This window comes from Schistocerca cancellata, chromosome 2, assembly GCF_023864275.1.
Source record: "Schistocerca cancellata isolate TAMUIC-IGC-003103 chromosome 2, iqSchCanc2.1, whole genome shotgun sequence".
Classification (NCBI taxonomy): domain Eukaryota; kingdom Metazoa; phylum Arthropoda; class Insecta; order Orthoptera; family Acrididae; genus Schistocerca; species Schistocerca cancellata.
The window spans coordinates 437,163,110-437,178,773 of record NC_064627.1 but is presented as its reverse complement, the minus strand read 5'-3'; the positions used below and the strand labels follow the sequence as shown (position 1 = coordinate 437,178,773).

At 43.9% G+C, this 15,664-nt stretch overlaps 1 long non-coding RNA gene across 1 annotated transcript in view; it reads left to right on the top strand.

Annotated features, from left to right (window-relative positions):
* Positions 1 to 11,268, top strand: part of LOC126146059 (uncharacterized) — a 187,067-nt gene extending 175,799 nt beyond the window's left edge. The window contains exon 3 of the long non-coding RNA XR_007529767.1: positions 11,149 to 11,268. This is a non-coding gene — a long non-coding RNA (uncharacterized LOC126146059). The remainder of the gene's footprint in view (positions 1 to 11,148) is intronic.
* The last annotated feature ends 4,396 nt before the right edge of the window (positions 11,269 to 15,664 follow it).

Sequence of the window (15,664 nt, the reverse complement as noted above, 5' to 3'; positions counted from 1 at the left end):
ACTTAGGCAGTAATGAAATCTACAGACAGTTGAAAACTGTACACCAGACTGTTACTCAACCAGGGAAACATGCGCTATTTCCGATAATGTTACCAAATGATCTATCCAGACATTATTCAGGGTTATATATAAAATAGAATTTACTGAATACACCATAGTCTAATTCTGGGACACAGGATGTATTTTATTTGAAGGAGCCCTGCTAGTAACACAAGAATCCTTGCTAGTTCGATCATAGCTTATCTAGACGACGAAGGTCCGAGATCGTGACTGGTACGAAAAGTCCCTCCAGTTACATCGTAATTTATTTCGAAGAGTCCAAATTGACACCACAGTTTAATTCTTTATGTGATAATATAGCAAGATACTTGTTAACGTGTCATAGAATACAGTATTAAAACGCACTATCGGATTTCGCAAGTCTTTCAAGTCATTTCATGTACTGTCTAGAAACTGAACGCACAATGGTGAAAAATAGTTTCTATTTCAGTCTATTAACACCACAGGCTCATTATCAGACATGTGTAACTCCAGAAATTGAAATGGAAATTACGGCTTCTCTTAAGTGACCACAAGACTTTACGAGAAGACTGGGCCTAAAGGGTATTAAACGCCTCATTCACTGGTTTAATATACATAATTTATGAACCAGTCTTCGTTACAGATTACAGAAACCTTTTGATAAAATTTAATACAAGATAAGAAAAACAATGTAACCAACAGAGCAACTACTCCAAGTAACAAAGTACTTTTAAAAAAGTTTGTAAGCACTTGTAATACAAATGATTAACAATTTTAACAGGTGCGATAACTTAGAACTGATAGATTACCAAAATGCAAATGCTCCTGGTTAACATGAGCACACAGTACCAAATAATGCACAGCACAAATTTCAAAACTTACTTTCAAATAACAACGGATATGAACCGTTCTTTCACAAAGCCGTCAAGATAGAAACTTTCGGTTTTATTTAAATAGATAATAACTTACATTGCAGTTTTAAATCAGCAGAGAATTAAGTTAAATTCCCATACCTTAGAGAAAATACCCAGATATATTTTCAAAGAAATATTAATTTATCTAAAATGAACTTAGTCGTGATAGAGAGGCAACAAGAATGGCTGAGGACCCACTGAAACGGGTTAACCTTCAGAGGCCTTAGTAAGCCGTGAAGACTGACCCTCATGGAGTGCCTAGGAAACCGATACGTCCGAAACGCGACATAGACGAGCGGAACTGTAGCTAGCGCTTCGCCTCGGCCAACGCAGAACGATGCGGATGTGTGCCGGCAAGAGAGCAGACACCGCAGCCGTGAGTAAGCGCCAGGACAGCACGCTGGTGCCGCCAGCTTGGCCGACAGCCTCAGGTTCAGTGCGCCGCTTGTATGCGAACCCCGTCAACGATGATCTCCTTAGATAAATCTCAGTGACACGTCCCTACAATACAGAATAATTATCTTGAGGTATGGACTACTATACTGACACTACCAAATGACCCGCTCCCAAATACATATTCTACCGCCGGTCACTCCAAGAGATCGAGAATGGTCTCCCTTGAATAGAAAATAACAATTAATGGCCTCAGCAGAGACCGCAAACACCAAAGGATCTTTTAATTCTTTTTATAAAACGAAATTACAACTAAAATACTGAATTTTTATCTCACAATGTATTTGCTGGAGGCGTAGAAACGCTTCTACAATAGGCTCAGCACCTCATAACCAAGTGAACTTTGCGGACAAGCCTTGAGACACCGGTATACAGTACATGCTGAAACAGATTGGTTACTAAGTGAGCGACTGTACTGCAATAACCACATACCAATCAGCTACTGCAGCAAAAGACAACATAGAGTAATTTTAATTTAAGGCTGATATTTAAGACAAACAGTATACCGTGGTTAACCACCCATTAAACATGCATTAACGAATATGGCCACATCGGTTGGATTACATAATTAGTGCCGACATGGCAAACAGAAGCTAATGCAAATATGAAAATTGATTCCACAAAATAACTGGACCCAAGCTAGAATTTACGACTGATTCGTGACTCGTACCTCAGGCCTGCAAGCAACCTGTCTGCTGCCTACACACTTGACCTACTCCATGGTCCGAAGCGTCATTTCTTATGTCAGCAGAAGTACTCTCATGGTTATCCCAAGCACCTTGACTGCAAAACTGTGTATCAGTCTGGTGGCTCGATATATTGTACTGCCATTCATTAACAGCACCCCGTGGTATGTTTTCCAACAGCTAACGCTCACCCACGTACCGCTGCTGTAGCCCAACATGCTCTGCGGAGTGTCGACATGCCCCCTTGGCCTGCTCGAGCACCAGGTCTGCCCTCAATCGAGCACATATGGGGCGTCATCGGACGACAACTCCCAAGTCATCCACAGGCAGCGTTTACCTTCCCTGTACTGACCGACGAAGACTAACAGACAGGGAACTCGGTCCCATAAACTGATATCCGGCATTAGTACAATACAGTGCATGCACATTTGCATGCTTGTATCAACATTCTGTGGGTTACATCTGTCATTAATGTGCCAGCATCTCACATTTATAGTGCTTACATTGCGCTTGCGTTATCCTGCGATCTTGCAGTGTTAGTCACTTAAATTTGTTACCTAGACAAGTGTATTCCTGGACTTTCATTACTCTACGTTACTTAATCTTTGGTACTGTGTTTTTTTCGTCAGTGTATATAGACAGATTTTCCAGTACGTTTTAAAATCATGCATGAGGCAGACGACCATTGTTATAAAAATGAGTAGTTCTGCATTCAGAATTACACTTTGAAATTTCTTTAAACAGCAATCTGAGTCAGTTTCTTCCTCCTTTCAAGAACACTTGACATGAATTACAGGCCAGTAAAATAATCCAATAAGGTAAACAAAGTTCGTACATACGTTGTATCACAGCAAAAGTTCCATTACACAGCTTTAGAGCCTCACAGAAACAAAATTTAACAGACCATAATGTCAACTCGCTCACATAACCGCAGGTAAACCATTACAATCTATCATTATGGAGGTGAGAATAGCCACGAATCGAACACAGCAGAAAAGCGTCCGTTCGTCGTGGTGAGCACTCCTCTCAAAGCCCGATACCTCCTTCATAACCATCTCCACGCTCCACGAAGAAGCCCAAAATAAATATCTCACCGACTGACCGGACGCCTCCAGAAAACTTTTTTTGATTCAGCTCCACAGCCGATATTGCCACGACCAAAGACAACAAAAACCTCGGTTCGCCACCGTGCCCCCAAAGGGAGCCGAGAGGCGACTACCAAATTCGATACAGCCCGATAAGCCGCTACGGCTTAGAAATTATATAAAAAAACGGCCATACGCGAGTAGGACTCGCACAGTGAGGGGTCCCCTACAGTATACACACTCACGAAAAAAAATCGTAACACCAAGAAGGAGTTGTGGGACTTAAACGAAAGTTAGAAGCCGAGTTACTATGTCTGAAAGATGATGTATATTCAGATTTTGTGCCAGTACCATAAGAGTTGCGCTAATAGCACCACTATGAGAATGTAAATCAGGTTTGCTTTAAATACCCGCTGTAACAGTCGTGAGCGATGGTTACCTTTGAGACTGGACGTGGTGAGTTGATGTTAGTGAACAACGCTTTTAAGACGACAAAGATGCCATTATCAACACCTTACTGAGTTTGAACGAGGTCGTATAACACGGCTACAAGAAGCTGGATGTCCCTTCACCAATAATGTAGGAAGACGTGACATTAATGCAGCCACTGTACGTGATTGCTCCCAGCGGTGGTCACGAGAATGTACGGTCCCAAAAAGACCGATCTTCGGACTATCACTTGGCACTGCCGACAGGGAAGACCATTGTGTTCGGCAAATAGCTCTGGCCTATCGTACTGCTTCTATTGAGCTATTTGAGCAGCAGCTGGCACCACAATGACACACTGAACTGTTACAAATCGGTTGCGCCAAGGACAGCTCCGAGCAACACGCCCTGTATCCCTGTATCATGCATTCCATTGAATCCAAACCACCACAATTTACGACTTCAATGTGGTCAAGAAAGAGGTCATTGGATGGCAGGGTGGATGTCTGTTGTGTTTTCTGATGAAAGTTGTTTCTGCATCGATGCCAGAGACGGCCTGCAAGCAACCTGTCTGCTGCCTACACACTTGACCTACTCCATGGTCCGAAGCGTCATTTCTTATGTCAGCAGAAGTACTCTCATGGTTATCCCAAGCACCTTGACTGCAAAACTGTGTATCAGTCTGGTGGTTCGATATATTGTACTGCCATTCATTAACAGCACCCAGTGGTATGTTTTCCAACAGCTAACGCTCTCCCACGTACCGCTGCTGTAGCCCAACATGCTCTGCGGAGTGTCGACATGCCCCCTTGGCCTGCTCGATCACCAGGTCTGCCCTCAATCGAGCACATATGGGGCGTCATCGGACGACAACTCCCAAGTCATCCACAGGCAGCGTTTACCTTCCCTGTACTGACCGACGAAGACTAACAGACAGGGAACTCGGTCCCATAAACTGATATCCGGCATTAGTACAATACAGTGCATGCACATTTGCATGCTTGTATTCAACATTTTGTGGGTTACATCTGTCATTAATGTGCCAGCATCTCACATTTATAGTGCTTACATTGCGCTTGCGTTATCCTGCGATCTTGCAGTGTTAGTCACTTAAATATGTTATCTAGACAAGTGTATTCCTGGAATTTCATTACTCTACGTATAGACAGATTTTCCAGTACGTTTTAAAATCAAGCATGAGGCAGACGACCATTGTTATAAAAATGAGTAGTTCTGCGTTCAGGCTGATTAGGTCACAATGGTGAAATTCAAATCTCAGGCAAGGGATAACTTTATTGTTCATATGACGCGTTTCGGAATTTATCCATCGTCAGATATCCAGGAGCGATTGCTGCAGGCCTTTCAAGTTGTATTTGAAACAACGTTACAATTCGTCATATCTACGTGTAGCATTAGCTCCTTGATATCTGATGATGGGTAAATTCTGAAACGCATTATAAGACCAGTAAAGTCGTTTCTTGGCTGATGTTTGACATACATTGTTATCTAGTAAGCCTGAATGCAGAACTACTGCTTGTTTTAATTTCAAGTTTGTCATTTTCAACCACTTACACCTTACGTTAAGGTGTAAGTGGTTGCTGATGACAAACTGGGAAACACAACAATCACTGTAGAAACATAACACATCAGGAAAACCACACCATGTGGTAAAAAGGTATGAAATTCATAATTTAATGTGTTTCTTTCAAATGTCTGTAATTACGATTTAAAAACTATTTACATGTATACAAACAGCAAAGAACCTGCTTTATCTTTAACAGCAATAAAATAGAAGCCCACTGAAGATGCTGCAACTGCAGTGAAACATGTTTGGGTTAAAAAACAAAATTGTTTTTTTACTAAAGACGGACCCTATCGAAAAACATATGTATTGTGTTCTAGTGCTCAAGGTCTCGCCATCAACGAGGCTCTAAACCTTATTTCTTTCACTTTCCGCAAACAAATATTCTTAGGCATGTTTACTTTTTCTATGAAACAGATATCAGACTTACCCTGGTATTTTGATAGTTCTCGCTCTTTCTTTTTTTTATCATCTCTTTTGCAGACATATGAAAATATTCATCTGTGTATCTCATAGTAAATCTCGTACCATATATCTGTCGAACGCCATATCAAATAATCTATTTCCTACACTCTGCAATAATTTCAGTACATCCAATAGTATATTATCAACTCCAGGAAAACAGTGTCAAATCAAATACCCCATGCTCTGCTAATCTTCTTGAATCGTAAATGAGACACAACAGCAGACATGCAATAATAACTGAAAGTATCCGGATAGCTGTTAGTGGACATTAATTCGTGGTGTGCCCATCCTTCGTCTTTATGAAGGCTTCAGGTTCGCTGGGGACTCTTTAAATGAGATTTCTGAGTGCCTGTGGTAGAATTGCAGCCCATTTTTACACCGAATTAAAAACAAGAGAAGGTAGTGACGTTCGCCGTTGCGGTCTGGAGCGAAGTCAACATTCTGACTCACCCGGAAGATTTTTTGAAAGACATCAAGTTTACCGCCAGCGACTGTTAAACTTTTTATTTCCACTATTGCAATTTCGGCCTTAGGCCATTATCAAGTGCAGATGTTTTGGCTTTCAGCCATGTCAACTTTATACACGCTGACTCATTTATATGTTGTTGTCATTTCCTGTTATATACATTCGTAACACTGCTATGTAGTGCGAGCACACTTGTCCATATATCGTACGCATATAAAAGCAAATGACAACGACATATAAATGTGTCAGCATTTATAAAGTTGACAAGTCTTAAAGCCAAAACATCTGCACTTCATAATGGCCTAAGGCCGAAATTTCATAGTGGAAATAAAAAGTTTAACAGTCACTGGCGTAAACATGATGTCTTTCAAAAAATTTTACATGACTTTGAATCCCAGTTATGAAAAGTTAATTGATCCCAAAGGTGTTCCATTGGCCTCAAGTCGGGCGTTTTGGCAGGCCAATCCATTTCAAGAACGTTATTATCCACAAATCAGTGCCTCTCAGATGCTGCTTTATGACAGGGTGCACTATGATACTGATACAATCATCGACTCCAAACTGTTCCACTACTGCACGCAATACACAATACTATAAAATGCGTTCATAGCTGCTTAAATACAAAAGTCATGGAATATCTCCTAACTTTTGCCCGGCATAGTGCAGCAGCGCCACATGACTTGGACTCAACAAGTCGTTGTAAGTCCCCTGCAGAAATATTGAGCCATGCTGCATCTATACCCGTCCATAATGGCGAAAGTGTTGCTGGTGCGGGATTTTGTGCACGAACTGACCTCTCGATTATGTGCCGCCCATGTTCGATTGGGTACATATCAGGTAATGAGCGTCCCAAAATGGCTGAAAATGGTCTCGCAGTAGCCGTACATAACCACTTCCAATCATCGGTTCAGTTGGCTGCACACCATTATGTAGTCAGTATCAAGTTGCACGGTGCCTTGTTGTCAACGTGGGTCCGTGGTTTCGTGGGGTCTGACCCTCCCTCGAATCCTGCCATCAGCTCGTACCAACTGAAATCGGGACTCATATGACCAGTCGTCTAGGATCCAAGAAGTAAGGTCTTGAGCGCAGGAGAGACGCTGCAGGTGATGTCGTGCTGTTAGCAAAGGCACTCGCGTCGGTCGTCTGCTGCCACAGCCTACTAACGCCAAATTTCGGCGCGTTGTCCTAACGAGGTACGTTTGTCGTACGCCCCACATTGATTTCTGCAGTTATATCACACAGCATTGTTTCTCTGTTAGCACTAACATCTCTACAGATACACTCCTGGAAATGGAAAAAAGAACACATTGACACCGGTGTGTCAGACCCACCATACTTGCTCCGGACACTGCGAGAGGGCTGTACAAGCAATGATCACACGCACGGCACAGCGGACACACCAGGAACCGCGGTGTTGGCCGTCGAATGGCGCTAGCTGCGCAGCATTTGTGCACCGCCGCCGTCAGTGTCAGCCAGTTTGCCGTGGCATACGGAGCTCCATAGCAGTCTTTAACACTGGTAGCATGCCGCGACAGCGTGGACGTGAACCGTATGTGCAGTTGACGGACTTTGAGCGAGGGCGTATAGTGGGCAGGCGGGAGGCCGGGTGGACGTACCGCCGAATTGCTCAACACGTGGGGCGTGAGGTCTCCACAGTACATCGATGTTGTCGCCAGTGGTCGGCGGAAGGTGCACGTGCCCGTCGACCTGGGACCGGACCGCAGCGACGCACGGATGCACGCCAAGACCGTAGGATCCTACGCAGTACCGTAGGGGACCGCACCGCCACTTCCCAGCAAATTAGGGACACTGTTGCTCCTGGGGTATCGGCGAGGACCATTCGCAACCGTCTCCATGAAGCTGGGCTACGGTCCCGCACACCGTTAGGCCGTCTTCCGCTCACGCCCCAACATCGTGCAGCCCGCCTCCAGTGGTGTCGCGACAGGCGTGAATGGAGGGACGAATGGAGACGTGTCGTCTTCAGCGATGAGAGTCGCTTCTGCCTTGGTGCCAATGATTGTCATATGCGTGTTTGGCGCCGTGCAGGTGAGCGCCACAATCAGGACTGCATACGACCGAGGCACACAGGGCCAACACCCGGCATCATGGTGTGGGGAGCGATCTCCTACACTGGCCGTACACCACTGGTGATCGTCGAGGGGACATCCAAACCGTCATCGAACCCATCGTTCTACCATTCCTAGACCGGCAAGGGAACTTGCTGTTCCAACAGGACAATGCACGTCCGCATGTATCCCGTGCCACCCAACGTGCTCTAGAAGGTGTAAGTCAACTATCCTGTCCAGCAAGATCTCCGGATCTGTCCCCCATTGAGCATGTTTGGGACTGGATGAAGCGTCGTCTCACGCGGTCTGCACGTCCAGCACGAACGCTGGTCCAACTGAGGCGCCAGGTGGAAATGGCATGGCAAGCCGTTCCACAGGACTACATCCAGCATCTCTACGATCGTCTCCATGGGAGAATAGCAGCATCCATTGCTGCGAAAGGTGGATATACACTGTACTAGTGCCGACATTGTGCATGCTCTGTTGCCTGTGTCTATGTGCCTGTGGTTCTGTCAGTGTGATCATGTGATGTATCTGACCCCAGGAATGTGTCAATAAAGTTTCCCCTTCCTGGGACAATGAATTCACGGTGTTCTTATTTCAATTTCCAGGAGTGTATTTCGCTGCTCTCGGACGTTAAGTGAAGGCCGTCGGGCACTGCGTTGTCCGTGGTGACAGGTAATGCCTCAGAGTTGATACTCTCAGCACACTCGTGTCACTGTGGTTCTCGGAATATTGCATTCCCTAACGATTTCCGAAATGGAATGTCTCATGTGTCTGGTTCCAACTGCCATTCCACATTCAAACACTGTTAATTCCCGTCGTTCGGTCATAATCACGTCGCAAACCTTTACACATGAATCACCAGAGTACAAATTACACCTCCACCAATGCCCCGCCTTTTTATACCTTATGTGCGCGGTACTACCGCTACCTGCGTAAGCCGCGCTATCCCAAGACTTTCGCCACCTCACTGTAGTTCTATGCACTCTGTAATTAATTCTTTCTTCACGGTATGGATGGGAGCGAAACTTAGCGAACTGTAACGCGCTCCTAGATTCCTCGCTTAATACTACACCTACATCTACATTTATACTCCGCAAGCCACCCAACGGTGTGTGGCGGAGGGCACTTTACGTGCCACTGCATTACCTCCCTTTCCTGTTCCAGTCGCGTATGGTTCGCGGGAAGAACGACCGCCGGAAAGCTGCCGTGCGCGCTCGAATCTCTCTAATTTTACATTCGTGATCTCCTCGGGAGGTATAAGTAGGGGGAAGCAATATATTCGATACGTCATCCAGAAACGGACCCTTTCGAAATCCGGACAGCAAACTACACCGCTATGCAGAGCGCCTCTTGGAAAGTCTGCCACTTGAGTTTGCTAAACATCTCCGTAGCGCTATCACGCTTACCAGATAAGCCTGTAACAAAACCCGCCGCTCTTCTTTGGATCTTCTCTACCTCCTCTGTCAACCCGACCTGGTACGGATCCCACTCTGATGAGCAATACTCAACTATAGGTCGAACGAGTGTTTCGTAAGCCACCTCCTTTGTTGATGGACTACATTTTCTAAGGACTCTCCCAATGGATCTCAACCTGGCACCCGCCTTACCAACAATTTTATATGATCATTCAACTTCAAATGGTTCCGTACGCATACTCCCAGATATTTTACAGAACTAACTGCTACCAGAGTTTGTTCCGCTATCATATAATCATACAATAAAGGATCCTTCTTTCTATGTATTCACAATACATTCCATTTGTCTATGTTAAGGGTCTGTTGCTACTCCATGCACCAAGAGCCTATCCGCTGCAGATCTTCCTGCATTTCGCTGCAATTTTATAATGCTGCAACTTCTCTGTATGCTACAGCATCATCCGCGAAAAGCCGCATGGAACTTCCGACACTACTAGGTCATTTATATATATATTGTGAAAAGCAATGGTCCCATAACACTCCCCTGTGGCACGCCAGAGATTACTTTAACGTCTGTAGACGTCTCTCCATTGAGAACAACATGCTGTGTGCTGTTTGCTAAAAACTCTTCAGTCCAGCCACACAGCTGGTCTGATATTCCGTAGGCTCTTACTTTGTTTATCAGGCGAAAGTGCGGAACTGTGTCGAACGCCTTCCGGAAGTCAAGGAATATGGCGTCTACCTGGGAGCCTGGATCTAATATTTTCTGGGTCTCATGAACAAATAAAGCGAGTTGGGTCTCATATGATCGCTGTTTCCCGAATCCATTTTGATTCCTACAGAGTAGATTCTGGGTTTCCAGAAATGAGATGATACGCGAGCAAAAAACATGTTCTAAAGTTCTACAACAAATCGATGTCAGAGATATAGGCCTATAGTTTTGCGGATCTGCTCGACGACCCTTCTTGGAAACTGGAACTACCTGTGCTCTTTTCCAATCATTTGGAACCTTCCATTCCTCTGGAGACTTGCGGTACACGGCTGTTAGAAGGGAGGCAAGTTCTTTCGCGTACTGGTTCTTGAAATACTGTAAGTTGGCCTTCGCGTCGTCGCTGGCTTTTACAGTCTTGCCACTACTAGCTCGTGTCTTTCAGCATACAAGCGTCGCCCTCACACGAGTCAGTGCATAGCCTCAATGTCTCCTGCCAGATCTAATTGGTATGAGTTCCGGAAGACTGAGCATAATTCTAAGATGGGTGCACAAGTGATATGTCAACAGACTCCTGTGTAGGCTAATTGCATTTTTCCAATATCATGCCCTTGTGATCATTTCATTTCATATCACCATAAAGAGGTACACTCAGGGATATGTATAAGTTTATTCCCTGTGACTCACTGATATTATACTCATAGGGAACTATTTTTTTGTTTTGTGGCGTCCACATTTTTTTTTTTTTTTTAATTTCTGAACATAGAGAAATGGGCGAAGCGTTATGCATCGGGAGTGTGCTGCCGGGACACAAGTGGCAGAGTTCTTTAGGTAGCCGTCCGCCTGTGTTGCAGAGTCTACTGCGGCCGTGGAAGCGTCGCGCTGGCTGTGCAACAACACGCAGGTGGAGCCTGGCGGGCGGGAGGTGAGCTGCGGAGACGGCTGGTGCGTGGCGGAGAGTGCTCTGTGCAACGGCGTCCCGGACTGCGCCGGCGGCGAGGACGAGGGCGTGCCGCGTTGCGGTGAGTGCCAGCTCACCTTCACTAGCGCATAGGCCAATCAAATGATTCCAGGGAACATCCTTACTTCCAGATCTTGTAAGATCCCTTGCGCTTCTTGCTCCTCCTTCTCCTTCTTCTCAGGCTGGTTCTCTTCACTGACGATATGCGCTGGGTGCACCAGAAAAGAAATTAATGCAAAGAAAAAAAAATTTACTGGAAAAAGAACAAAATGTTAGCTGCTAAAACAGCCTTTTTTTCCTACTTTTATTTGTCATAATAACTTATTTAAATGTAAGCTTGTTTTTCATTGTATGGTATCTGGAGTGTGTGCTCTGTGTATGAAATGTTATAAACCGTGACAAAAGTATATGAGTATAACCATGTTAGATCTAACTCAAAAAAAGCTAGAAAAATAAGACAGACTCAGAAAAAATGATGAAACTGTTTTATTTAATCTTGTTTTTAAAGTTATACAGAAAAAAGTGGTTCAATCGTCATCGAAAAGTAAAATATAAAATGGTGGAAGAGAGGAGTGAAACATAAGATAGCGCCAGCAATGACACGAGTGGGTCCTGTAACATCTCATGCATCTCCCCCCTCAGAGGCAGTAATCGATTGGTTATTATTTTATTAATTATTATTTCAATTGAATTTAAATAATTATCGTGAGAGTTAGGTTCATTGAAGGTGTCATTTTCAGGTTTCAACTCGTATGCACAACATTCTTAATGTTCATGTTTGCAAAAAGTCTACCTATGTGTTCTTTGTTAGCCTATAAACGTGGGCAGCGAGGAAAGAAGGAAAGCGGCGTCGTACCTTGAGCATGTCAACAAAGTGAACGATTATTGAAATGTCAAAGAAACAGAACTGCATACTGGTATACCTACATGCAGAATAGAGTTCTTGCTTCATTAGATTGTCAGTGGTTTAGTTTCACTGTAGTTTACACATCTTCTCACTTTGAAATCATACCTATGATGTCTCATTAGTCTGTTTATTAATTCACTACGAGGGTGGTGATCGTACTGAAACCCATTGTTAAAATAACAATTCCAACAGTGTAACAGAAACATTGCAGGATCGTAATCTACACCACGTGTTGCTATATTCTGACGTCATTAACATATATATCACGTGATCAAAGTCAGTACTTCCAAACTGGCCGACCGCAATGTTTCGTTTTGACAGAGTGCTGTCATGGAATTCCTTGTTAAAGAGGGAAAACGTGCTGGGTGGCAAACTCGTCCACATACTCCCAACACTCGCGACTTGGCACCCTCCGACAAACCGTCTCTTCGTTTCTGTTAAGGAACAGACGCGAGGGCAGCGCTGCGAGACTATGGAAGACGTCCGACAAGCACTCTTCAGTGACTTTGGGACTCTGGAACGAATTTCTGTGGTAAGGGTATTCTAAAACTTACAGGACAATGGGCAAAATGTGTGCAAAGAGATGTAGACTATGAAGATGTACTTGGTTTGTCTAATGAGTAAAGAAAAAAAAAATTGTTGCTCGTTGGTTTCAGTATGATTCTCGTAGATCAGAATTTAAGACAAGCTGTCGAACAACTGTTGATCTAACTGTCATCCCCCCGTAAGCGACGATACTACACCTTTTTATATGCCATAAATTTTGAAAGCTCGCCTACTATCTGTTAGCTCTTAATTAAAGTTCATAAGTAATATGACTCCGGTGTAAATGTTCTGAAAATATTCACCTTCTTTTACAAAAATGTTGACCCATGAATGAAAAGCAACTCTATCTGTCTTCTGTAAGTGGTGTATTACATAATAATCATGATTTCATAGCACAACGGAATACATGAAGAGGACCACTAACATGGGTTAAAGCAATGCAAAACTGTAACCAGAAATATTCATTCTGACACAACTTATAAGTCTTCTCTTATAGAAAAATGTCTCAAAGTTCTCTGCAGCTTATACCTACCTTATTTTGGCTGAATGTTCTACGCAAGAAAGAAGGATACACTACATGCGGTTCCCGGGTTCGATTCCCGACGGGGTCAGGGATTTTCTCTGCCTCGTGATGACTGGGTGTTGTGTGATGTCCTTAGGTTAGTTAGGTTTAAGTAGTTCTAAGTTCTAGGGGACTGATGACCATAGATGTTAAGTCCCATAGTGCTCAGAGCCATTTGAACCATACACTACATGCCGGAAGCAGTTTCTCGTTGTTAATTCTACGGAAGGCAGATTCTTCTCAGTGATTCTAAAGATAACCCGAAGTCGACCATTCGTCTTCCGTGCAATCAGTGTAATTCTTTGCTTTGTCGAAGAGTGATCTGAGACCTCATTTGGACTGCCCCACCTCAGATACAGCTGCAGGACCACATCAAAGCTCCCTACAGTCTTTTACTAGCAATGAAATACAGAAGGCCACAAGACTTACTATTAACAAAGACGACTCCAAAACAGGAGACACAATTAACAGTGACCCGTTTTTTTCCATTAACGAAGTAAAATATGTAAATTTCCGCTACACACATATCACCAGAACCAACGATAGCATACAAAAGAAACAGCTAACAACTCATATAGCGGGGCTCAGAGCAGGGCCACTACAACCAGTGTAAGTAATATAAGCCATTGTGTTTCATTTGTGCGAGGGCTGAGTAAAAAGTAGTGCCTCCACCTTAGTTAACTGGGTTTGGATGGGAATATTTTAATAAATCAAAGGTAGAAATAAACCTTAGAATGTGATCTTTAATTACCAGTATTCACTTTTCCACATAATCACCAGGCCAATTGGATACATTCCTGCCAACGATGAACAAGTTTTCTGAAGCCGTCACGGAAGAAGTCGACACAACCACAGTCTCACAGTTCTCTCAACGCTTTCATAAGAAGCGTAATGATGTCCCAGCAGATCGTCTTTCATTGTCGGGAACAGATAGAAGTCATACGGTGTTAAATCAGGACTGTATGGAGGATGCCGTACAGTGGTAGCTTTCATTTCAGGAGTCAAGGGTCCCCATCGTGCACAGATCTTCCTATAGCCAAGCAAAGCAATAATGTGACCCACCCGTTTTGTGAAATGCCGATTGTGCTTGCAATCTCTCTAGTGATACGCCGATCGTCCTAAATCAATCTGTCAACATTCTGCTCGTGAAACTCGTTGGTTGCTGTGACAGGACGTCCAACGTTTTGACTGTCACGTAGGTCAGATGTTCCCGCCTCAACATCTTCAAACTTACTCGCCCAACGATGCACAGTACTCACATCAACACAATCACCATAAACTGCTTTCATTCTCTGATGAGTCTCCTTTGAGGCGACACCTTCTGCTGTCAAGAATTCAATGACTGCACGTTGCTTAAATCGCATTGACCGACCGTCTGCGCCGGGTTCCATACTTTACACTGAAACAACACAACCGTTCAACGCTAAAGCTTCGCACCAACTGGAGCTATACAGAAGAGGCTATGGAACACGCCAGTACCTGCCGCATACCAATGCTACCAACTGTTGAAGAGTTACGAAGGTGGAGGCAATACTTTTCCGTCAACCCCCATATTTTCTTTTGTTTTCCATCTGTTGATCAGTGTTAAGAGTTAGCCCTAATTTCCTATACAGCAGATGTTTTGGGAAGACCTGTTTTGCAAGTGACTGTACTTAGCACAGACCTACGGCTAAAATGGACAAACTATCACAGAAAAACGAAAATGTAAATGAAGGCAAGATGCAATAGACGTAAGTGCAATGTAAATGGTATTGATAAGCTTAGTGCTTTCAGATTTGAATTCACTCATATTTTATATTCTTATTTTCAGAATAAATTAGTAAATGCGTACTGACGTAAAGAAATATGGTTGAGTAGAAACAATTTCAAACTGTTCCTTTGCAATTATTCACAGTAAGCACAGGAACAGCGATGGAAATAAGAAGCTTAAAAACCTGTTCACGTCAATAACGGATCACGTTCCACATTCTTTGACTAAATTACTGTTCTATAATGTCTTACGGCCACTGGCAGTGCACCGTCTGTTGAATATGGCGTAGGCAATGCACTGAGAGCGTCTCTGTTTTCCGCCAACTTGGTCACCTACAGCACAAACACAACTGTACTCTATGCACTCTGAACAGATGATACAGCCAGGAGGCTTGCATTTGTCGGCATAACAAGGTCGATGAACAGTGAAAAACATCCCATTTAAGAAAACTAATTTACTTGTCGGGGTATCATACAAAACAATGTCGCATGACTTTCTATATTTTTACTGCCTTCGTGGTCTGTTGGTTAGCATCGTAGGCTATAGATGATTTACTGAGTTTGATTCTGGTTGATCACCTTCGCCGCGCGGAGTGGCCGCGCGGTTTGAGGCGCCATGTCACAGAGTGCGCGGCCTCTCCCGCC